This window comes from Aptenodytes patagonicus, chromosome 2, assembly GCF_965638725.1.
Source record: "Aptenodytes patagonicus chromosome 2, bAptPat1.pri.cur, whole genome shotgun sequence".
Taxonomy (NCBI): Eukaryota; Metazoa; Chordata; class Aves; order Sphenisciformes; family Spheniscidae; genus Aptenodytes; species Aptenodytes patagonicus.
Window position 1 is genome coordinate 37,385,205 of NC_134950.1, and position 26,005 is coordinate 37,411,209.

At 42.2% G+C, this 26,005-nt stretch overlaps 1 protein-coding gene across 4 annotated transcripts in view; it reads left to right on the top strand.

The window, feature by feature from the left end:
- Positions 1–6,880: 6,880 nt before the first annotated feature.
- Positions 6,881–26,005, top strand: part of NCOA2 (nuclear receptor coactivator 2) — a 199,249-nt gene continuing 180,124 nt past the window's right edge. For 2 of the 4 annotated variants that reach the window (XM_076329573.1, XM_076329578.1), the window contains exons 1-2: positions 6,881–7,022; positions 17,396–17,475. The gene's annotated coding sequence lies outside the window, so the exon portion shown is untranslated. Of the gene's footprint in view, positions 7,023–17,018; positions 17,138–17,395; positions 17,476–26,005 lie in introns of all 4 variants that reach the window. The other 2 variants (XM_076329574.1, XM_076329576.1) reach the window with 2 other exon arrangements.

Below are 26,005 nucleotides of genomic sequence, written 5' to 3' on the forward strand. Positions count from 1 at the left end.
TGAAGCCAGTCTCCTTGTATTTTCTTCTTCATACTTTCTGGACTTTATTTACCTCAGTTAAAGGTTTGTAAGATCAAGCTTCTGTGGTATCTGTAAATCAAAAAGCTATCTATGGCCTCAAGTTTGGAAAGCCATTTAACTGGTTCTGTGACTAAATCACTGTCATCCTTCCATCTTGATTTCATCTCTTTCATAATGGCATTAAGAACTTCAACACAGAGAGGCAGATCTTAAGTCTGCTGCATGAAATGTGCTACTTGTACAGACATGCTAAGTTTTTGCCGGTTAAAAACATGCTTCACCACCACTCTGATTTTTTTTTTTATATTTTCTGTGCTCTAATTACACGAGCTAGTAAATTTACATGTGTACATAACTCTAGATTTACATAGTAAGTGGCCAATAGAGAACATAGATTGATCATCCTCAAGGTGTAATCAGCTTAATAGTGAATTTAGAAAGTACATTCAACATAAAAGATATAGGGCCACTTAGGCTGAGGGTTGCACAATCATTATGATTTAGGAGGAAGGCATACTAATGTATGTGGTCAGTGATGAGAAGCAATTGTTAAATATCAATTAGTAAAGCTGCCTTAGAATAATTTTTCAGAGGACATCCCAAAGAGAGCAGCACAAAGGGTGTGTCTAGGGGGCTTGTTAAAGTGTACATCTCCACTTGCTAATGGTGGGATGGCTTTTAATTCTGCCCTTCCTCAGCAATGCTTTTTATTATCAAATCCTTGTGAAGGTACAAAAGTTTATGTATTCAAGCGCAGGAAATCAGGGGAAGAAGACAGTGTTGCACAATTCTCAACAAAAGTTAACATATTCAACAGCGTAACTACAAGGGGAAGAGGACATCGCTCTTTAAACAGCAAAACCATAATGAAACACTTCTAGCTCTATTTCTTATATGTAGCTTAGTTATACCCCTTAATGTGTATGCTTGAGGGATGTTTACATTTTTGGTTAAAGTCGGAATATAGGGATGAGCTGGGCTTTTTTCATCCTCAGTAGGAGGAATGGCAATGTCTTTTTGAATAGACTCATGAATATACACAGTATGTCATAGCGTAACTATTGTTGAGCACATGCTGCAGGATGAGAATATGGGAGAGCCTGAGAATAAAAGACTAGCAAAAATAAAGGTAAAAGGGAAAATTAGGGAAGGAAAAAAAAAAAGATGGTTAAAGAGAAGAATGATGGGAGAAGTTGGGAGAGCAGTGTGAAATAAAGCAAAGTAGCAGAAAGAATTTTGTTTTCCACAAAAAGTATCACAGAGCCACAGAACTCCTGAGGTGGGAAGGGACCTCTGGAGGTCATCTGGTCCAAACCCCCTGCTCAAGCAGGGTCAAATCCAGCAGGCTGCCCAGGAGGGCCCAGCAGGCACTACCCCTTTTCTCATGGTTGGAATTTGGTGCCACCTGCTCAGCAGTCCCATCACAGCATGTGGGAAGAACTATAGGGGCAGATTTTGTTTCTCTGATCCAGCACTTCATGTGGTCACAACTGCTATACATAGCTGAAGGAAAGTGGCAGAAGCAAAGTGGGCTGGGTGAATGGAGGTGCAGGTCCAGCAAGGTAAAAATGCAAGGGTTTTGGTATGATATTACAATACAAGAAAAATATATACACTTCCGGTACTAGTATAGCAGTTGTGCTTTAGCTCTACAGGTGTATTTCCCTCAGTTGAACATTATTTTGTCTTAGCATGAACTGCTACCAAAGTAGCACGAGTAAAACAAGTCATTTATTCTAGTATATTTGCACAAATATTGATTAAAATTCTAATTCTTGCCCTACACATTCATAACTTTCTTCAAAACATTTTATAAATTGATCTTGCTTGATTTCTTGTATTAAAAAGTATGGAGCTTTTCAAGGTTATCTGATTTAAAAAAAAATATGCAGCAAATTGTTCACTTAATAAGACATCAACATATGACAAGATGTTTCATTAGCCACTTTTTAATTTACAATTTCATTATTCAAGGTGAAAAAATATTTTTTTATGTCTGAAGTTTTTCTAGGACAAAAAAAAATCTTTTTAGTTTTAGCACATAAGCACTGTACGCCTAGGATATATTCTTCACTGCAAGCTCTTAATGAGTCTGGTATATCACTGTATCAAATGAAAATAAAGCCAAAGTGCCATTGAAGGATCTGAGCCAGATCTAGATGCTTTAAAAGAATATAGTGCTATGTAAGTCAATGTGTTATTTTGAGAGGGCAGAACTTGGTAAAGGGCTAATGGAAGGAGGATAATCAGCGATAGTTTGGAGATGCAATGCAAGGTCACGGGGCACAGTAATTGTAGAAACAATAGGGTATATGTATCATGACAGGTTTGTGTGTGTGTTGTGTAAAGGTGGTGGTGACTGGGGGAAGCCCTTGGTGGCTGGAAAAAGACAAATGTGTCCACCTTCAAGGAGGGAGATCCAGGGAACTACAGTCCAACCAGCCTGATCTCAGTCTGTGGGAGAACTAAGAAGTAAATCCTTCTGGATACCATGTCCAGGCATTTGAAAGACAAGAAGGTGACTGGGGACAGGCGGTAAGGGTTTACAAAGGGCAAATTCTGCCTGACAAACCTGACTGCTTTTTATAACAAGATAACTGAGTCTGTGGAGAAGCGGAGAGCAGTGGATGTCATTTACCTCGACTTTAGCAAAGCTTTTGACACAATCACCCGTAGACCTCCTTTAACCATATCGGGGAGGTATGAAATAGGTAAGTGGAAGATAAGTTGAGTGGCAAATTGGCTGGACCGTTGGGCTCAAGGGCTGTGATCAGCAGCAGCAGGCCCAGCTGGTGGCCAGTATGCTTCAAGGGTGGATATTGAGGCTGATACTGTGCAACATCTTTGTCAGAGACCTCAGTGATGAGATGAAGTGCAGATGACAGCAAATTGGGAAGGAGTGGTCAGTGCACTGAAGGGACCTCAGCAGGCTAGAGAAATGGGCTGGCAGGAATCTCATGAAGTTCAACAAATGCTGGTGCAGCATCCTGCATCTGGGACAGAATAGCAATCCACTTTACGAGCTGGGGGCCAAGTGGATAGAAAACAGCTTTGCAAAAAAGGATTTGGGGGTCCTGGTGAGCAGCAAGTAATCAGCAGTGTGCCAAGGCCAAGGGCATCCTGGGCCGTAATAGCAAGGGAATAGCCAGCAGGTTGAGAAAAGCAGTTATTCCCATCTATGGAGTACTTGTGAGACTGCATCTGGACTACTGTGTGCAGTTTTGAGCTACCCAGTACATGAAAAACATGGACATAAAAAAGCAAAACCAGAGGAGGGCTGCCATGATGGTGCGGCGGCTGGAGTACATGACGTACGAGAAGAGGCTGAGAAGGTCAGGCTGTTCAGTCTTAAAAAGAGAAGGCCGATGGGAATGTTATCATTCTTTTCAGCTAGGGTAGGTACAGAGAAGATGGAGCCTTCTTGGAGGTCCACAGTGGCCTTTTCACTGTGAGAGGCAACAGGCACAAGCTAGAACAGACCTATTAGATATCGGGGGACGGGAGAGAATCACAAATGCGGTCAAACACTGGAACGGGTTGCCCAGAGAGGCTGTGGAATCTCCAGCCTTGGAGACAGTAAGAGCTTAGCTGAATATGACCGTGGGAAATCTGGCGTAACTTCAAAATTGGCCTTACTTGGAGCTGAGGGTTCAACCAGAAGACCTTGACAGGTCCCCCCCACCCTGAAGAGGATGAAGATGATATAGTAGGTTTAAATGGTTTTAACTTTCATTTTGTTTTCTTTGTGGGTTTGAGTTAGGTATATTCTGTGTCAACAAAAATCTTACTGGTTTCATTAAGACCATATTTAAATCCACTTGGGAAGGTTAATGAGTAAGTGGGGACTCAATTCCCCATAAAGGTGGGCAGAGTGATTCTACAGGGTAAATGCAGCTGCTCATGAAAAAGGCTTTGTGCACCAACAGCTGCATTACATATAGCCCTGGTGTCAGCAGGTGCACATAAACCCTTCTTCACTACGTGTTAAAGCTGCAGATAGAGCTTTATGAGACAGCAGCCATACCTGAGTGGCCCACCAAGTTCATAAGCATTCAGCAATTTGTTCATAACCTTTCACCTTATGGAAGAATAACTTTAACTTACTTGAAAATCAGTTAGAAACACACCTGCAAATGCTAGTTTTACTCACAGTACCCCATGTACCAATTTTTTAAGAAATATGTTACGTAGAAAAAGTAAGTAAGAAAAAAGAACATTGACAATATATGGTTATACTGATCAGGAAAACATGGTTGCGTTCAGATTCTGATTCTTTTTTCTTTAGAAAAAGAAATGTTGTGAGAGGAAATTTAATCAAACTTCACTGAAAATTCAAAATAATTAAAAACTTCTCTCTGTGTTAAATTTCACACCAGGAAGGGTTTGCAGATCACAGTGGAGGAGGATGAATATGAGAGGATGACAGAAAGTTTGTATTACTCTTGTTCAGAACAGATGAAGCTTCTGTTGAAAAACTAAGCCCAGCTCTAGTCAGCACAGTGCAGCAATGGTGACACTGGAGAAGGTTCAGAGAACAGCTGTAATGCTGAATAAAGTCCAGCACTGAAATGTGTTTATCAAATCTGTTTTCCATCTGGAAGATGGTGCTTTCCCTTTAAAGAATAGCAGTTAGGAATAACATAATTACTGGTCTTTGCACACAGTGATATTTGTAACCAGGGTTTTGGGTTTTGGCCTTAGATGACAAAATGTATTTGCTCATGAGTTAGAAGCCTGCAACAAATTTCAGTGGATCTGAGCATATGTGCGTAGTTAAACCCCTCTCTCACCCAGTTTGACAAGGACACTCAGCCGCATCAGACTCAGGGGGGGTTTGTCAATGTTGAGACCATAAACTTTGTGTTACATTGGCTATCTTTAATGTTTGTACTGCAGCAAGTTAAAAGGCCTTCCTTGCTCTTCCTGGTGGATTTAGGTACTAGTTTAATAAAGACTTTTGGTTATGTTAAAGGAAGTGTGAAGTTGGAAAAAATCAAGCTTTCATAAATAAGAAATGCTGGAATTAAAATTACCTGTGCAATTATAAATTGGTCTGCTCATGGTCATAAAATTAAAGACATACCCCCCCCCCCCCAGTGGACCACTGTTTCACTTAGCATAGGAGAACGAATGAATCACGACTGTGAGGTAAATGACATTATTGCCTGTATGACTGTTAGCTTATTTGCTACAGAGATTTGCACAGATATAACAAATGAGGCCAGAGGAAAAGCTCTGTCTCTCCATAACTCTTTGCCCCAAGTTTTTTTTCACATACAAGCTACTTTCATTTGCCATGTTATTTCAAGGGAATATTCTGATTTCTCTGCACTCCAGACAGAATTAACCTTCAATCTCTTTGCTGCCTGCTTGTGAACAGGCAGGGTGGAAGAGCTTCCTGAAGACAGTAGTTTCTCTGCCGAGTACAACTGATGGGGAGGGACATTGAGAAAGGTTGTCCTCTCCAGCTGCTGCAGCCCAACACTGGAGCACGCTCACTTGTCTTCTGGAGATGATGCCCAAAGTAGTCCCCCTAAAACAGTGGCATTTAATGTAGGTAGGATCTCTGGTTAATTTAGCAGCAAAGCTCTAATTGAGCATATACAAACTACAATCCTTCCACCCCCATTTCCTAATGGGACTAAATTCAAATAGATTTCTGATGGCCATCCCTCCCATACCTGAGTTCTTTCTCCTGAAGAGGAAAATATTGCAAGTTTTCAGTGGCTTGGTTGCAAAGACTTTTTTTAACATGGGGGAGGAGAGTGGGAAAGACAGTTTTCCTTTAATTTGTTTGGAGAAACAATTGAACTATTTTTGCCCAATGAAAGAAAAAAAAGCTTAAAAAAAAATTGAGTCAGACACAAGTATGGGAAATTGGGCACAGCCCAGTAGGGCAAAATGTAACCATCTGAAAAATAAGAGTTATGATCAAAAAAGTATTGGACAAGGCTAACTGCAAGCAGAGCTAGGCATACCACCAGTAACAATGTATAATCTGTGGATAGCTGCAGAAAAACTTGGGGCTGCACACCCATGTGAGAGAATGTCAAAAATAACAATAGTTACAGTGTGTAGAGTATAGCTCGCCATTATCGACACGTGAAAATGTAAAGCCTTTCTTTTAAGATAGAATTTCTGCGTCGTGGATTGCTTCTTGAACTAAAGGGCAATGTTTAACAATCATCCTCCAGCCCTTAACAATTTTTAACTCACGTATTCGCTCCTCCAATCTAGGAGGAACCTGCATCTTCATCCCTTCATTCCTGTGAGCGCGATACAGTTGATGCAGTGTATTTCTGACACAATTTTCAGCGTGTTTTCCTTTTTCTTTTTTTTTTTTCGGGCGCAAAGAAAGGAAATAAGGCTGTTCCCCCCGTCCCCCTGTTTTGTGAATACGGGCCACTGAACGCCTTGTCAGGGCTGATCGCTCCGGTCCGCTTGAGAGCGAGGTTCCTCCGAGGGCGGACCGCAAAGGGCCACATTTAAAGTCTCGCCCTCCGAGGGCGAAGGACTTTTTTCCTCCCTTCCCCTTTCTCCCCCGTTCGGGCACCGAGGGGGAGGCTCCCGGGAGCGCTGCGCAGGGCTGCGAGCGAGCGGGGCGGCTGCCATTGTCCCTGCGGGCGGGGAGCGGGGCAGCCCCGCGCTCCGGCGGGCGGCATCAGCGAGGGGCGGCGGCGCCCCGGGCCGCGCCGCGGTGCCGCCCGCCCGCCTCGGCCCGGCCTCCCCCAGCGCGGGGCCCGGCCGCTGCCGCCGTGCCCGGGGGCAGGGGGGAGTGACTTGTGCCTCCCCCCGCCTCCTCCCCGTCCAGCCCTCCTCTGGGTAGAAGGGGAGGAGGAGGAGGGTGAGTGGTGGGAGGGTCTCCATTGAAATAAACAAGCAGGCAGTTATTAAAACGGGAACATGGCGGCCGCAGCCCCAGCTTCAGCCTCATCTTACAAAGCGAAGGTCAGCGCCGGCGGCAGCCGCGGCGGCAGCGGCGGGAGACGGCACTGACCCCGGTAACGGCTCCCGCACGCCCCCTCGGCCCCGGCGCGGCGGGGGGGTGTGCCCGAGCCCCCCGCGCCTCCCCGGCCGCCTTGTGTAATGCCGGAGGGACGCCCGGGGCCGCGCCGGTGCGCGGAGGGGCGGCGTTGGCGGGCGGCACCGCGGCCGAGGCGAGGCGGCTTCCCCCGCGCCGGCGGCGGTGGGGAGCGGGGCGGGGACCGCGGCCCCCTCCGTGGGGAACTCGAGGGGAGCCGGGGGCAGGGGACCGCGGGGCCGCCCCTCTCCGAGGCATCGTGCTCGCACCCTCGGGGCCCGGCGGGGGGGGGGGGGGGGGCGCGGGTTTACTTCCCCGGGACGTCCCCTGGAGCTGGGGGGGGGGGGGATACGGCACCCCACCCTGCCGGGCCGAGGGGGCTTGTTTCCTGCCCCCAGGCCAGGCGGTGGTCGGGTGCCGCCTCTCCGCGCCCCTGGCTGGGGACGGCAGGGGGAGAAAGTGCGAGGAGCCGGGGAGGAGAGGGGTGCTGCGGCTGATCCGGGAGGCGGGGGGCTGCCCTGCCCCTGCTGGGGGAGGATGGGGCAGCTGGGGTGCGGAGGGCAATTTTCAAGGGATCGTTTAGAATGTTCCCCCCCTACCCCCAAGCACGCACCGACATGGAAACTTGGAGGGAGGGTCTCTCCCCGGTGACAAAAGGGGTGATTTGGGGAGCAGGGCGGTGTTCACCCCCTCCCCTTCCCCGGCTGACAACGACTCGGTGCGCGGGGGTGCGGGCCGCCCCGTTTTCCCTCCGCGGGGCCGAGCCGGCCGCCCCCTTCCCCGCGCCGGGCAGGGGCCGCGGCGCCCAGTGCCCTTTCCCCTTCCCCCTGCGCCGGGGCGCTCCGCCGCCGCTCCGCGCCCGCAGGAGGCGGGCGGGGAAGGAGGGGGCAAAGCGGGCAACTTCTCTAACTTTCTGCGCGGGGGTTGCGCCTGCGTGTGCGCGCCGCGCAGCGCCGGGCCGGGCCGAGCCGAGCCGCGGGGGCGGGGCGCCGCAGCCGCGCAGCCAGGCCGCGGTGGCACAGCTGCGTGCGAGCGCAGCCCGGGGCGCCCGGCCGCCGCCTCCCCGCGGCCCGGGGAGGGGTGGGGGCCCGGCCGCCGCAGTGCCGTGTGTCTGCGTGTGTGTGTGCGCGGGGCGGGGAGCGGCGGCAGCAGGAGGAGGAGGAGGAGGAGGGGATGGCAGCCGGCTGGGCGCGGGGCCGGGGTCCCTGGGCGGGTGCCGCTGGCGGGGCGGGCGGCGCCGCTCGCTCCTGCTTCCCTGCCGCGGGCGGCGGCCGCGGGGCTGCGCGCAAGGCGGCGGCGGCGGCGGCCGCAGGCGGGCAGCCGCGCGGCCGCCTCCGCCGGGAGCGGGCCCCCACGCGCGTGGGGAGCGGGGGAGGGGTGGGGAGACGTCCGCCGCCTCCGCGGAGGGCGGGTGCTCATCCCCTCCCCGCCTCCGCGGGGGGCGGTGTGTGCGCCGCCGCCTCCGCGGGGACCGCGCTGCCGCCGCGCTCGTCGGAGGCTCCCGGGCGAGGTGTAACTGGAGCCTCGTCCCTCTCCCTCGCTGCCCCGGCTCCTTCGCCTCCGCTTGGGCCTGAGCGTTCCCCCCCCCCCCCCAGCCCGGGAATCGCACGCTTCTCCTTCCCGAGAGGGGCATTCGGGCCGTGTAGTTTGTCTGCAGGAAACCTGCCCGAGAGCCTGGCAAAAAAAGATTGGGCGGGTGGAAAGGCAAGGAGGTTGCTGGTAGTCACCGGGAAATAACGATATCTGAATCTTAGTTTGTGTTAGCCTGTATACTTCTGTCTGAAGTGTGCGTATGTGGGAGCCCACTGTCTAAATACACTTGTAATTTAGCCAGGAAAGAGTCTCCTTGTAAAAGGAGAACAGCCTGCTGCTTCAGTAATAATCAATTGTTTTTGTATTTCTCTTTTTTTTTTTCTTTCAGAGTAGTAGGAAGCAGATGAATAGGCTTTAGAATTGAACCGATAATATTTTTATGGTATTTAAGTATAGTTTGAGCTAAGCATATAGTGTCTGGCTATGACAGTTACAGCAGAGCTCTATTGCCGCTGTAAATAAGTAAGCAGTTTAAGACTGTCAGTCTTTTTACTTAAAGCATTTTTTTGTTCTTAGTTTGCTGCCATTGTGGCTGAAGGCAGTCATTTGTTTTTTATCCCTTTGGGTTTTTATGTACTGAACTATAAAATCAACTCTAGCCAGTTAATTTCCTGCCTCTTTACAACCCGATAGCGGCGTTGGGCCACCTGGTGGGCTCCTCTCATGGGGGAATCCTCTGCGAGTGCCTAAAGGGAGGGAGCTGCTGGTCCGCTGCGTTGGATGCTCTCAGAGAAATGACGTTGCGCACCGTTGTTAGTGTCATACCGAAACTATTATTCCCCAAAGCAGGGCTCTTGTTTGCTTACATGCAGCTTAAGACCACTGTGAGTGGAAAACGGTTGTTTTATCGCAATTGGTGTAGGTACTGCACCTCCTACGTAGTTTTCAGGACATTTGCTTGTTTATGTCAGCGGTGGTGTCACAAATAGGATATAGCAGGCTTGTGCATATTTGCACGTACAGACGGGCGCGTGTGGATGCTCATGCATTTGCGTCCCTTATTTTGGCATTTGTGATACAGCTAGTTGGGGACTGGAAGAGAGAAGTCAGCTCCGCTGTGTCACATGAGATAAAGAAAGATGTAAATTGCCCCCGAATGGTTAATCCCTAAGTTTATGAGAAGTGCTGCGATAAGCTACGTGTTCGTAGCCAGTCTTGGTCATCTACGGTCTTGAACAAAATACTTTGTCATGGACTCATCCTTCAGAAATACTGCGAGCAACTTTAGAAAGAAAGGTTGATCTATTTAACGTCATGCGAATATCTGAAGAATCACATAATTTTTAATATGTTTGTATCTCGTTTTGGTGAGCATTATGCAATAAATGCCTGACAAAGGTGGTGTAATCATCTCATTTCTTTCAGCCACCATACTCTTATTTCTCATAAAAACTGAAGATTTCTCAACTTTGTATTTTCTCAAGCTTGTCGTCTTTACTAGGGAGAGGATCCACGTATGACAGGCTTCATCAGTATCTCTGCAATGCCTGAAGACACTTCTTTACTAAATGTGTAAATCTCCTTGTGTTCCTTGTTGTGCGTCCTGGTGGTGTCAGTGCTAAATTTGAAACTCGAGACATTTGAGGAAGGAATACTTTATTGCTATCAAGAATGATACTTTTGGAATAAGACAGTTCAATTGAAGTTTTTAAACTGAACTATGTTATTTGAGAGAGAAAATAGTCAAAGATAATTCCTGGTGGAAAAATGAGAAAATACTAGGGATTTACTCACATATAGTGTAGTGTATTGCATTAAACTGAAGCTCTGAAGTCAAAAATCAGTTATTTAAGAATAATGTTTATGTTTTTATAGTCATTTAGGATGTAGCTTGCTCACTATAAGGCTGAAAGGCTCTGTCAGAAGAGGCATGTAAGCGGTCTGTAGTGTTGACGTTCCCAACTTTTCCCTCCATCCTCAGAAAAACCCAGTAAGAGCTAGTCCATCTGCAGGGAGCCCGGGTTTTGCAGCAGGGAGAACAAAGTCGGTGAGCGAGCCAGCTGCTGCTACGGTGCCCACTGTCTTCTGCTCCTTGCCTTTGTTGCTGATGTCAGTTATCTCATTGGCAAAATCTGGGCTTCTGCGCTCAGCCGGAGTTTCTCTAGCACCTTACACCAGAATTGCAGAAACTGCGGAGGCTTATGAGGTCTAAGCCTTGAGGATGCCGTCAGTTCATTTAAAAGAAAAAGCCGAACTAAAGACTGGTACCAAATTCAAGTATAAACGTAACTCTCTTTGTCTGCCGAGTGCTAATAGATTGTGCACTGGAGAAAGGGAACACTGAACTAAAACTGTTCTTGCCACGTTCGTTTTTTTGTATGTTTGCTATGGTTGGCCTCTCTAAACAATGCAGTTTGTATGCAAGTAGGTATAAGATATTTAACAAATTCCACACATTTCTTCAGTATTCTTATAGACATTAAAATGCTCAGTATTTGTTTATTTCTGTGTTTGGCTTTGGAGGTCAAGGGTTAGATGTGTGGTTACAGTATATACCAGTTCTGTGTGACACAACATTTTAAGCGAAGAACAGAGTAACATTGCTATTTACTTCACAGAAGGTATATTGCAGCATCCATTCATCCACCCGTTTTCTACTATTAGTTAATTTAGTTACAGATGGCTACTCTGGCAGGATCCCTTCTTTTTATTTTTAAATGAGATGAAGTTCACTGCACTACTTTATTTTTGTTAGTTGTTAAAACATTCTCATACTCCTGGCAGCAGATAATGACAAATCCTTCAATGTAATGCTGGGAGCGAGGGAGGCGGGGAGGGAGAAGGGGGGGGGGGAACCTTCCTGAGCATATGGAGACATCCAGAAAAAGATGTGCATCGTCAGCTGTGATTCCATTGTGTGCTTGCAGACGGGATCTGAGCTCTTCTTCTCTTGGGAATTTAAACCTTACAGAAGTATTCTTTGGCTTTTACCCATCAGGATAATTGAGCTTAGATAAAATATTATCAAAATATTATCTATAATAAATATGTGAAATATATGTTAAGATTTCAGGGAATAAATACAGTTGCCAGGACTCCTGCTCTGTGTTGGAATAACATTTTGAACAGGCATACATATTGGTGAAATGGCAACTTTGAGTAGTAAGAATAATCTGTAATATTACATCAGTGGTTACATATTACTAAGGCATCTTAACAGTTCTAGGGTTAGTAGTTTGTCAGCAGTATTTACGTTATGCAAACACTCCCTATTTTTAATGATTCAGTAGCTTAGCCTTTTCAAAACATACCAAGTAGAAATGTGACATGAAAAATGACAGCTTGTATAGTTTAATCAATTTAGGATACAGAATTAAAAAAAAAAAAAACCCACAATTTTTTAAACAGGGTTTTAAAACAAAACTATTTTGTCTATCTTGTGAGTATTCAGAAATAGTATTTACGTGATGAAAAAACTGAGTGGAAGAAATTAATTTTCTTTTATTCAGTCCCGCATTTACCTATTACAGTGTTTCCTCTCCTGAGCATTTGGAATACTTCTGCTGATTTTATACAATTATTTTGAGTTGATGAATAGTTTGAAAAATAGATCTTGAACATGGTGGATTTACTGCATTGCGTTTTGTTACTGTTTATGATTTTTCAATCTTGTTCTATGGAAATTGCACGTTATTCAAGTTAAAGACTAATGGAAATTTTACTTAAGAGTTTTATGGAAATAAAATAGGCACAATTCCTATGGAAAGCTTATGGTCACTGGGGTGCTTGGCATTTTGAAGTTTGAAATGAGTTCATTAATTTAAATGTCTGAAGCTATACAACAACATATCAACAATACACACATTTTTTTTTTTCTTCTGCAGCTGCATCATTATACCATTCCAAGTCTTGCATTTCCTTAAATGGCTTCCATAACAATCTCCCATTAATACAGTTACTGGCAGATATTATTCTTGCTTTGCTCTCATTTTAGCAGTTATAACTGATAGTAAATCTCACTCTTTCTGTGAACGTGCTCCCATTACCTAGATATTCAGAAGCCTCTCTGTAAAGTGCATTTGCTTTTTGCAGCTAAGATGCAATGCTCCCTGTAAAACCTAATTACAGTTTTCTGTTTTTAAACTTCAAGAAGTTACTTGCTGTTTGGAAAGGATAACTTGTATTTTTCTAAAATAGTCCATGTTATATGGAAACCATTAATGTATTAATGAAAGGGCGGAGAGTATAGGTGACAAATTAATTAAAATATCTACTGAATGTGTTGATTTATCCATATATCTTAGGTAGTATGGATCACATGAGCTTCGGGGGGGGCGGGGGAGGGGCGGAGATCCTGGGACAATGTGAGAACATATATCTGATGTAGTGATGACTGAGAGTTGCTATTCTGATGCTTTTTTAGTGAGCTATGTAAGACATATTGTTGCTCTTTGGTAGGATTTATAGTGGGCATATCACAACTGGCTGCTTTATTGGCTGCCTCAGTGGAAAAGTCTGGGATTGAAGAATGGGCATGGAAAGTGAAATAACATTTTACTTGTTAGGTCAGAATTATTATGGAATTTTACTCTTACTCTGCCCATGCTGTAATTCATCTGTGTGTGAACGGATTTAGTTTTTCATTGCTGTCAGTATTGATCTCTAATGAGCCTTGCCCATGGATTTTGAAGAAAATCACTCCAATTAAAAACAATGCAGTATGTCACCTATTTGTACCTCACAGATTATGTAGGAGGTACTAAATCACATTTAAAAAGAAAACTTTATGAGGATGGAGGAAAGTCTGCCTATGAATGAATTTGATAGTATATACTGGCACTTTTATTACAGGTATTTTTATGAACTTACAAGTTCATCATATGCCTGTGTGATGGAATCAAATTTAAAAACAAAAAACCCAACCCAAAGCCCAAGGTCATATGTTTTAATACTTGTCGAAGTGAGAGTTCAGATATCACCTGGTCTACAGTAGAGACTACTTTTCTTCATACTTCTTCTACCATGCTTTGAGTTCACAAGGTAGCTCTTCAGTCCTTGTTCTTTACTGTTTCAAAATTAATGTCAGGACTTGCTGACCGACCACTTATGTTATTCCCAGAAATAAATGTGATTATTGTCAACTAATTTCACTTGCTATGCTTACACAGATTTGTACCTTGGTCTCCAGAGATACGAGCAATGTCCTCCACCTTTTCTATCAGTTTCCTAAAATAGATTCTTTGTGGAGGAAGATTATGAGTGTATACAGATAAATACAATATTTATTTTAGCAGATTTCAAATATATCCTCAAGGAGAAAAGCTCTTCTTGAAGTCTAAATATTTGTATTTTTTCCAAAATAAAAATTTGCAACCAGAAATATACTGTTTTGTTTCAATGTGGCCAGAATACTTGTTGCCTTTATCTTAAAAGAAAAAGTCAACCTCTCGATGCTTTATTGGCTATAAAATGTAGCTCTAATAACATAGTTTAAAGCTTGTTTTTAGTTGCTTGCCGATTTGTGTTGGCATTTGCAGTGCAAACATACTTCTACTTGTTTTGCTGTTTTTTTCAAGAATCATGGCTTACTTTGATACAAAGATACTGAATTTTTAATGAGGCCTCAAACTATTTTCTTGCTACAGTTCTGTGTGAAATTAATGTTAACTGCACAATGGTGACATCATTTGTGGCACCTTTTCTTCTTAGTATAAGGATGAGGGAACCTGAAGGCTGTATGTAGATGAAAAAAATACATTCACTAAGCTTGCACACTGTAGATGATGGTGTCTTCTAAGTATGTCTGAAAGTGGTAGTCGTTCACTCCCTTTTAGCTAAACTGCAGTTTGTACAGTTGATATTGTGTGTTTTGTTCACAACTCATAGTTTTTATGGGGCGAGGAGGTAACACATCTTATGTACCTGGAATACAGATGTCCCTTTGCGCTGGAAATGACTGTGCGTGAATGGAATATAAAGATGTAAAGTGGTCTGAAGTCAGAGGACGGCATGTTATTCTGGGCTGTATCAGTTGCGTTTAACTATTATATTGACCTTTAAAAAGTTTTCTTTTACCCTTTGGGGGATGGAGGATTGAATGGTGATGTTGGAAAATGGCGAGTGTGGAGAATGATGGCTGTGGTGTATTCTGTTTTTATATCGTAGCTAATGCTGATAATTGTGTACTGTTTGAGGCAGAGACCTGTTCTTCATGTAGGCCTTTGTGTGAGGCCTACCTACAGGCCTTTGAGCACCACCAATAACTGTGAAAGCTGGCTTTATGCAAGAGTGGTTTCTCATGAGTTTTGAGGGGCATCTCAGGAACCTCCTGATTCTTGTGGAAATTTGCATGGGAATAAGTACTAGCATTGCCTTTTGCTGTAGTGTTGGTTTTCCTTTATTTCAAGCTTCAGAAAGGGTTTGAGAAGGGAAGGCAAGGACTAACAGGTAATTTCATTGTCCATCACATCATGTTCATCACTTTTCTTCACTGAGTCTAGTTTAGTTAGAGGAATATACCAGAATATGCTGGTTTTGGCTGGGGTGGAGTTAATTTTCTTCACAGTAGCTAGTAGTGGGCTGTTTTGGATTTGTGCTAGAAACAGTGTTGATAACACAGGGATGTTTTAGTTACTGCTGAGCAGTGCTGACACAGAGTCAAGGCCTTTTCTGCTTCTCACCCCACCCCACCAGGGATATTCCATACCATGTGACATCATGCTCAGTATATAAAGCTGGGGGAAGAAGAAGGAAGGGCGGGACGTTTGGAGTGATGGCGTTTGTCTTCCCAAGTAACCGTTACGTGTGATGGAGCCCTGCTTTCCTGGAGATGGCTGAACACCTGCCTGCCGATGGGAAGGAGTGAAGGAATTCCTTGTTTTGCTTTGCTTGTGTATGCAGCTTTTGCTTTACCTATTAAACACTCTTTATCTCCACCCTTGAGTTTTCTCACTTCTAGTCTTCCAATTCTCTCCCCCTTCCCACTGTGGGGGGAGTGAGCGAGCAGCTGTGTGGTGCTTAGTTGCCGGCTGGGGTTAAACCGTGACACCAGATTATACATCTGTTGGGTACGTAAGATTGTCACTAGTTGCTGTATAATTCAAGGCTTTTACTTTGGAAGAAAGATCTCATTAGTAGTATTTCAAAGGTAGTGCTTCTACTGTGAAGCTATCATGTATTGTCTTGGTTTTCAGACAGTATTATTATTAAACATTTTATGAATAGAACAAATGAAAATCAGCAAAACTTGTAATTTCCGTTGTCGCTATGTGGAGCCCCGTGGGCTGCAGCGTAATGGTCAGGAGCCATGTTACTTGTGTGCAGACTTTTTGAGGTGCAGTACTGGAGGCCACATAGATCAGGAGGTGAAACCCAAAAATAAATCAGCAGTAGGAAAATACCAGTGAGCAGCCATGCTAGTTGTCAAGAAACAAAATGGCAGTAGAGTAGTCATTCTCATTTCACTGGTGTGCAGCAGCTGAAAGACAGGAGGTGAGTGGGAAGCACTTCTGTCTACACAGGCACTCTCATCATTATTGCTTCTCTGTGGAAAAGCTCTCCCCACCGTGGGCTGGGGCTGCAGCCTGCATCTGCGGGTGAGACGGCGGCTTCCTTTTGGTGTGTCTCTCTGAACTGCAGGTGTCTAACACACACTGAAAATCTTGCTAGATCACCAAAAGGTCTAGTAGTGTTTTACTTAAAATTTTATTCTAAGACAAGATGATGTTTTCTCTCAATGAGGACCCACTCAAAGCTCCATGTTTGTGATCTGTAGAGCTTGTGTGCTTTTTGGTCATTCCTGAGGAAATAATGTATTCATATCTTCTGTGTATATATTTTATATAAGAATACTTCTTTGTTAGTGGCGCCCCTGAATAGCCTGTTACTGTAGTGGTATCCTGCCTGTGACTGAAAGGACTTAAGCAGAGTTTGTTTGAAGAAGGTTTCTGTGAGATGGCAGAAATGACAGAAAGAATGTTGTTGTTTCTAAATTCCATTTCTCTTGAGGCATAATTAGTGTGCTTTTTTTTTTTTCCTGTTGATGACTCTTGCAGTGTATCTTTCATTCTCTTTATGTTCTGCCTTTTTGTTTGTCAGAATATGAAGGTAAGAAAACTCTTCTTTGGTATCTTGCTTGGATACATTTGACATAAAGTACTGTTTGACCTACAAACAGAAATGCAGATATAGTATTTATGTGGGTAGTGGCATGCTCCTCTTCCCTGAAGAAATGTGTGTTGCTGTGCAATGTATGTTGTCTGCTTTACTGGACTCTTAAGCTCTATACTAACGAAGAGCTTTCTGTTTATTTGTCCACTGATACTCATCACTCAGATCAGGAGTATTGTAAGTGGAGATTCAGAGAAGAAACATGCTTCTGTATGTACAACTTTTAATAATGGTTGAAAGACATTTTATAAGAACACCAGTTTCTCCTTTTTAGAGATTTGAAACTGATGTGTTATAAAGTCAACCAGCCAAGCAGTCAACCAAAAAAGGAACCAACCACTTTCACAGAGAGTTCCCACAGATTCTTTTGTGAAAATAAAGGCTGCGTACTGTGTAAGTTAATGTAAACATCTTAGTTGCTATCACTGTGAATTTGCAGTAGGCAGCAGGTAGAGAGGAAGTTGTGTGCCTGGAGTGATTGTGCAACTGGAAGGGCGTTCTAGTTATGTCTGGAAAAGCAGATAATGCTCTGCAAAGTTTTTCCCTCATTGTGTTATGCTTAAAACTGCAGTGTGTGAAGCATCATATTTTTGTTTTTCTATGCCTGTCTCCAAAAAAAGACTAATATTTTTCTCTCAATTTTGTTCCTAGCATGCTTGAGATGTATCTGAGTAGTGAGGCCCCCCCCACACACAGCCCCTAGAAATCGTTTCCTGCCTCGCTGAGTCTTGGTGAGTTATCTATATCCTATTGCATTTAATTGGACTGTGTTACAGTTTTATCTTCTTCACTGGGGAATTTGATGCAAGATGCCTTAAATTGGTTGTGTGGATACAGCAGAACAAGCCTTGGTTTTAAGTAATGTATGGTATTATACAGTGAGTCGATATACAAACATTTTGGAGACTTTCAAAAATAATGCCCAGACTGGTTATGGAAGCAGGGACCTTGCTTTAGTGCCAGGACCAGGAATGGGACTCTCTGCTGAGAAGGGCTGAAGGGATCAGCATGTGATGTTCTTTCACATTAAGCTTGTTTGATATTTCATACTGTAACTAAGGAATTGACATCTTTCAAATGTGCTGATTATGGTCTGTCTTATGGCAAAGGTTGAGTATGAAATAATACAAGCTTTTCCATCCAACTATCTGCACTAATAAATTACTTAAATTGAGGGTTGAAATCGGTATAATGGCACTGATGTCTTAAAATGCTTGTTGCTCAAGAATTACTGTCTGATGACTCCATCAGGCAGTGCTGTGCCTGTTTAACTCCACTCACAAGAAGGGATAATACCGCTGAGAATCAGAAAAAGGGACCCCTGCGGATTGTTTAAATGCAGACTAATAATAGTTTGGTAGTGCAGTGAAAGAAAGTAGAAAATAAATGCCGTGTTTTTATTTTAGGTATGTTTAATATATCAATATACTCACTTGGTATAAATCTTTTACAAATATGCATTTGAGATGTTATGTGAGAACCTTTTCAGGGTACTCATGAATAAATGTTGTCTTCTAACACGTAGAGTGACTTATTAAGGTCAGAAATATGTATTTTTGAGGCTTGGACACTAAATATAGAAGTGGGAAATGAGCCTGCTGAAAAGGTTTTTAGTTGTTTGGGGGATAACTGTTTATAAAATGCCAACCGTTTATGGGTAAAACTATGTATGCCCACATCAAGTATCATTTCGTCTTTTGTTAATTATGTTAAGCAATTTTTGCAAACTAACAATGTTTTTCTTTAAACTTACTGAATTTTCTAGCATCAGTGAATGAAAACAGATTAAGAAGCTTTCCAGTGCTTCTGTTTTTTCTGCCTTTTCCCTTGGCTGTTCTGATAAAACAATTTTTAGTTCATTTCGTTCAATGAAGTTTACAATACTGGTTAATAGTTTGTTTATGTATTGTATTAACTTGAAAATTCTCAACCACATAGATGTTATTACTTATTTGCAGTTACTTACACTATATTACTTATTATTTATTTACACTATTTATCTGGGCTGCATAATGATCATAATGTGCATGTCTTCTCAATCTGCTTTTGTGATCATTTAAGCAAAAAAAGGAAATAGTAAGAATCTAAAATATTTTTTTTTTCTAGTGGATAGGACTCAGAATGAGTTAGGTATGTGTAATAAAGAAAGAGAAAAATGTCACTGCCAAAATTCTCCAAAGAGAACATGAAATTTTGTTGTCAAGTTGATAGAATGTTTGTTTTCAGTTGTCTCAATTGTAATTTTCCATTAAAAAAGGAATGCATTAGGTAAAGACTGAAAAAGGTAAATATTAAAATAAAAAGCAATTTCATATAATTGCTTTTTTTCCTAATTAATGTATGTGGGCAAAAAAACCCCTCTCTTTTGCTTAGTGTTGCTACATTCTGCACCAAAATTAAAAATTTGATTGTTAGCATATCAGAAAGTAATCTGGTACCTTTACAGATACTGACTAAAACATAGTTGCCGTGTTTGAAAAGTTCAAAGCCTTTAATAAGAGCAAATAAGAGGTAAATATTTGTATATGAAGTTTATGGTGATGACAGTGAGGAAGATACCACTGTAAAAAATGGATGTCATGAAAGAATTCAGAGGGCAAGGATGAAGTAGAGAGGTAGTTCTCCACTCAAAATACCCTTTTGCTCTAAAGTGAGTAGTTATCCATGTGTTCACGTGATAGTTCAGCAAAAGTAAGTTGGATGAGACAAGGAATAGTTTCAAATTTTGGTTCCTTTGAATCCTTGGAAATTCTTCCATTGATTTCTGAATGTCCAGGATTTCAGTCCTATCTTCGACATACTCAGATGTTCATCTATCCATCACAAGATCAGAGAGCTGTTTATTTTAACCAGTACACCCATCTGAAATTATACTAGTCTCTGAAGGATATATCAGTTGGAATTTCATTTAAGAAATCCTGACTGTGGCATTTGACTGGAGTTGCTTGTGGAATAGGTGTTCGGTTTGACTGTGTGTTGTGAGACTGTACCACCACTGTGACTGAAACTGTGTGCGTTCAGCCTGTCTACCGCTCTATTAAGTTTTTTGGAAAGTGAAACTACTGCTTAATACTTACTGGATCTATTTTTATATGATACAACAGATAAGAGTGTGAATCTTGGACTTGTTAAATGGCTTTAGAATATGTGTATATGAACTGATAAGAAATAAAGTAAATGACAGAATTTGTGGCTGCTCCCTTGGAACGTTGTTAGTTGGGGCGGTGGGAAGTAGCTGCTGTGTGCTACCAAAAAGCCATGCAATTAGGACGGTGAGAAATTTAGACTTTAAAAAAACCTAAACAGATAAAAATACTAACTTTAGTTCCTAGTCTAAAAGTTTTCAGTCAGAAAACTCTTCTCTCCCCCCCCCCCCCCCCCCCCTTTTTGCATGAAATGGTTTGCTTTGTAAGGAACATTTCTCAGCAAAAAAACGTAGATCAGTGAAATCTCAGTTTTCTGTCACTCTCAATCTGGAGAGTCTGTTTCAATTGAACTTTGTAGTGATTTAATTGGCGTTTGTGTTGTAGTTAGTGTCAAGTGTGATAGAAAATACTTGTGTGTCTGTTTGTTCTGAGTTATAGTACTCCTTATTGTTGTTTACAGCAGTAGTAGATAAAGAAAATTCTGACAGATGTCTCATTTTTGACTGTGTCTTCCTAATACATGTGTGTGTAAAGGGAATGCTGTCAGAAGATAAAGAGTTCATTATATTGAAACAAGTTTTAAGAGCCTTCAGTATTAGTTTAAGGATGCAAGTGAGGAACCTACGGTAGGTTCCAAGTATCCAATCTGAATAAGAGAGAGCTTATTTCTATCAGCATGCAAAGCTGGGCTGGGATGGTGCCTGCCTAGAGCTCTGGAGTGAGTTCAGAACACCTTAGTTCAGAGCACCTTAATTCCCACAGGAGCTGTGTTTCTGAAATACCTGAAATAAAATAGAGGTATTGATCACAGGTATGGATAGTCTTTACTGAATCAAGTCTTCTCATTTGCAGAGGGATCTGTGAGGGATATTTAATCTATGTTGAATTGGTTTGTGATAATAAAGGGAATGCGTTCCCATTCCTAGACCTTGAAATTGGGGAGTTGTGTTTTGCATGAAATATGATCAGGTTTTTCTGTTTTCAGTCACTCCTGTTCAGTAGTGACATTAGTTAACATGAATTGCCTATAAAGATGCCTGTAAAAGTGGATGCTTGATTATAGTAAATTTAATGCAATCAGCGTTAGAATGATACTCCTAATCTGAGCATGAAGTTCTGTGTGGGTGGTGCAATGAGAACAGAAGTATTGAGAAGTGAGCATCTATTAAGATTTATACAGTTGCACCCTACAGATTTTCTCCCCCTCCCCGCCCCCCCCCCCCCAAATTGGACATGGGAGCTTATGGAAACCTTTGGTTTTTATTTTGTGGAAAAGCTGAAATTTACACAAATGTAGTATATTGCATTTCCCTTAAAATTGATGAAAACTGAGAGTATTGTAGAGAGAAATCTCATCATGCTTGTAACTAGCAGAATGAGGTTTGTTAATAATGAAAGCAGTTTTAAAGTACTTTCATAGTTTTGAGGCCACAGCGTTCAAATTTATTATAAATCTGGAGTAAACCATTCTTAAATATGTAAAACTTATTAATTACTGTGAATGGATTTAAATGGAGTGCTCTGTCAGTGAACTTCTTACTGAATTGATGGAACCAAACTTCATATTTATGCAGGACTGTTGAAAACACTGTCATTCAACTGATTGAAGCTTGCCTTTTGTATGTAGCTATATCCTGGAAGATTATTTTTAACGTTTCAGTGAGATAAATAAAAAAATATTTAGGAAATGAGATTGCTAACTTGATTTTACTCACTTCTTAAATATTGGTTTTGACTTAGTAATGGGCTTTGCTAAGATTTTTTCATTTCTTACCTTGATAGGGACCTTTTTATGTGGGCAAAGGTATAGTATATATGCATTTGCAGAAGAAATAGCTGTCATTATCATCTGTGGAAAATCAATATATATTTTAAATATAGATTGATGACATTGTACCACCAGTATTGGAGCCTGGGAATTCTAGAGGGGTCAAGAACAGGACAACTGAGCACTTGCATCATCAAAGAAGATGAGATGCATTTACTTGGCCAGATTTTCCTCTGGGCCTGCCTTTAGCCCCTGAATTGGGAAGAGTGAAATATTCACCCGGCTCAGCTCTTGACAGTAAATAGTATTAATTAAATACAGGGCTTGAAAATGACACTGGTATTTCAGATTAAGGCCAGTAGATTTTGCCTTGGCTTTCTGGAAATTGAATTCCAGTAGTCTGTTTATTTGACAGCATTATGGTACAATAATTTGAGGTTCACGGATATTTCTGTACATTAAAGTGGGTGAATTTTTATAATGTCACAACGCTGGGATGTTAGGCTCAGAAGACTTATGTGACTAGAATAGTAAGTGAATTTGCAGCTGGTTAATATAAAGTGTGGCACAGTGTGTTTCCCATCTGATTAATTTACCTTTATATTAACTGGACTGGCAAGAAATTACAGGTTTTCTTTTTAAAACAAACTTTGGATGTTGAAAAATTCAGGTGAATGGTCTTAGATAAGTTACAGATGTTAAGAAATTAAGTATTATTAAAATGATTTAGAAATATTGGTGAGTTTTACAGTATCATTGTGAAGGGCTCTAACTATTCAAAATGTTTTACAAAATCCTCCTCTAGCCATCTCACCACAAGCAAAAAGGGGTACTGACACTCCTACGTACGCAATATCTGTCAGTGTGTAAATGCATTGGTAAAACTCTATTCACAGCTGTGGCTATAATAAATGAAGAATATGCTCTGTTCTCCTGTTCCGACATCTCTGTTTCTACGGTCCAGATTCTTTCCTTCTTTCATTATGAGTACTTCTGTTCCTTCAGTAATCCCAGTTCAATAAACTACAGTGTTCTGTATACACCAAACTCTGTAGCTTTCAAAATGATGGTGGTAGGCAATCTAGGAATATTTAAAATTAGAACTGAGAAAAGAATTAGTTTTATAGTAGGTATTGCAAATAAGTTAATCCTTGAGGGGAAACTGTAGTAGTGTCAGAGGGAGTTAAAATGTTTCCATTCATGTTTTTTCAGTGTGTTTTTCTTTTGCTTATATTTGGATATTCTCACTTAAACTTTGAATCATCATCCTTACAAGTAAGCAATGGAACTGAAGATTCCTTTTTGTGTTGGATTCCTTTGTCCTTCAATCTCTAGATACCTGTTCAGCAGGAATAAAAGAGTGAGATGTCTCCTACATTTCTTTGTTCAGGTTGTAAGCTTGAAACTCTACTGTGTGGTGCCACAGTTTAGTAGTATTTTAAAATGGGATAAACACATCTACATTTGTCTAAAAGTAGGTGGCCAACACATATGAAATTTCACTTGGGTTAATTTCTATGGCCTTTCATTTTTCAGTTGTGGTTTTTTTGCTTGGCTTCTCTTCACAAATCCGGGTTAACTATGTTTTTATTGCTCAGTCCTGCTGAACAGACTCATGTAAAACTTTTTCTGTCTGGAATTATAGTATGTAACTTCCAGAATGTATCCTGCAGTGGAATAGGGTTTATGTGTGGCTAATGGTACATGAAACTTGATGCGTGACTACTGATGTTTAAAATATTCTTTGTCCCTGACTGTGATTTTAGTCTTTCCTTCCTCATGAGCTCACTCTTTTGTTATTATCCGAGTTCTAGGCTCTTGATCAACACTGAAATATTTGAAGAATCAATACATATGAGTCTATTGTATAACACTGTTTGCCACATGTAAAACATACTTGACACAAATCCACAGAAGCAAAAAAAACCCAAAACACCCCAAATTAGGCCATTTTATATGAAATATCACATACTATTCTACCGCTATCACACCCCAAGCACACTACCGCTGCTGCCGTACACCACAGGCTATGTGCCACAACCTAAAGGCTTAAATGGATTTGTTCTGTTAATTTTCTGCTTTTGTTCGTTAGTGTCAAATATACTGTGTGTATAGCAGATCTGATTCACAGTAGTATGTATTTATTTTTGAATATTAGCATGCAACCATGCATATGGTGCTCTGGTCCTGTTGTAGGTACTGTGGGTACCTCTTAAAAGAAAAAAAAAAGTATCAGCCTGCTGATGATGAACTTGATTCCAGTAACAGTAGTTATCAAAGCTGCCTCCTACTTAGTCTTCCTCTTATTTGCTTCATCACTCCATTTCTGAGCTATTTCCTTCCGCCCCCAGCTTCCAGGAGAAGTGTTTTGTGTGTTGTGGTCTTCTGATACAATCTGATAAAGCTTTGGGATAGTCCGTTCTCCTCCACCTTTGCCATCAGTCAAAGCCCCCAGGCAGCAATGTAGGAGGAGCGATGTTTTGGGTGAGGACAGCTTGATCCATGGTTGTGGGACTCTCTAATAGGAGTTGGACGTATTTGTGTGTATGTGTGTATTTTGACAGGGAATTACTTACTGAAAATGTATTTTTGGCTAGCTTGAAGCTATTAATGAGTTGGCTTGAATTTCATAAGTAGCTTCATTAAGGAAGGGAGAAAATTCCCTACTAATCAGAAATGCTCTAATGGCTCACTTAGGAAATTCTGAAATTAAAAGTTCTGAATTTCGAGGCTAGATTCGCAGGAGGACTTAACAGTGAATAAGCCACGGGGAAATGGCCCGGCTATGGGGTACAGCTCTGAGGGAGGAGCCGCTGCGGGTGTGCGAGGTGAGGGCTCTTGCTGGGCTACAATTTCAGTGGTACAGCCTGTGCCCCGGGTATCACGACAGGTCAGATAACTTGTCTGCTTGTCTGCTTCCCGGTGTCTGTTCTCGTTCCCCAGGAGCTGCAGTTTACCCTGCTGCTCCCGAGTCCAGGGCGGCCCTGCCTCCCCCCCCATTGCACTGGACTGGGGACGGGCAGGTTGCCAGTGTTCTACAGCTGTGGCAGAGAGCGGCTCCCAACATCACCCGCTTCACCTGGGATGATTGCAGGGGCTGGGGAAACCTTTCCTGTACCCACATGGGCACCAGCACGCAGGGAAATGGGGATACACCTGTTTTCAGGGAGAGGCAGGAAGGCAGATAGCTGCATGCCGCCTCCTGAACATCAGACACGGGTGCAACAAGATGGAGGAGGGAGTCACGATCCTCCTGATTCGGAGCAGAGGTTTGCATTTGGGTCTCCTGCCTCTTAGGAGTTTGCTGCCGTCTCTGGGCTGCTGAATGTTTTTGAGCAGAGCTTGCGGCCTCTGAAACAGCTTTGCTTTTTATTGGTGTGTAAATACTTTGTCAGAGAACTGAATTTCCTACATTGGCAGTGAGCGCCCTATCAGTTGTGTGTTGCCCTACAGTGAAGGACAGTAGTTTCTTCACTTGCCTACTTTTATAGATTTAATTTATTTATCTGCTACTCATAGGGTTGTCTTCTCAGACAAGGTACTGCAAAGGAAACTAAGGTATACATTCACAGATATATTTAGCAATTAAATCCCATTGTGGGTGCTCTTAATGCTTACCCTACTTTGACATGAAGTAAGCTATCTGAAACAAGGGCATTTTTCCTGGTGAATTGAGTATTTGCGCAATTTGAAACAGTTTTAAAATACTTTTTTTTTTCTTCCCCCCGTTCAGTGGCTGAAATGAAAAATCCATTTATAGGCACAGCTCTGTTCCTCGTATCAGAGGTATCGTTGTCCATAATTAAATTGATACATTTGACTAGAAAGATATAATACAAATTAAAGTTTCTCATGGTTGCCACTGCATATGCCATCTTTCTTTCCAAATCCTTTGATAAGGTCAGTATTTTACCATGTAAAACTGATGAATGTAAAACTGATGAATTCTTGAAAACCTGAAAAGATCAAAATGAGACATACTTAGATTTCAGAGCAATGAGAAGTAAAAATGTGAATAGTATATAACGTGTTTGGCAAAGGTAGAAATAAATCCTTAAAAATTTAAAACCGCTAATTAGTGGTATTTTGTGTTATGGTGGGAAGGGCCATATGCCATAACTTTTCTTGCTGTTGACATGATTTGTCAACAATTCTTACTGTTCTGATTTTATGGAAATACTATTGTATAAGCATAGCAGTAACTTTTTCCTAATGAGCTATACTCTGTTTTGTTACGTTTGTGTAAATAATTTTTACTCAAGTTGTATTGCAGAAGCTGAGAAAGGAAGACGGCAAGCCTGCCCTTAGAATTTCCTCGGGGGAGGAGGGACTTTTTTATAAAGACGA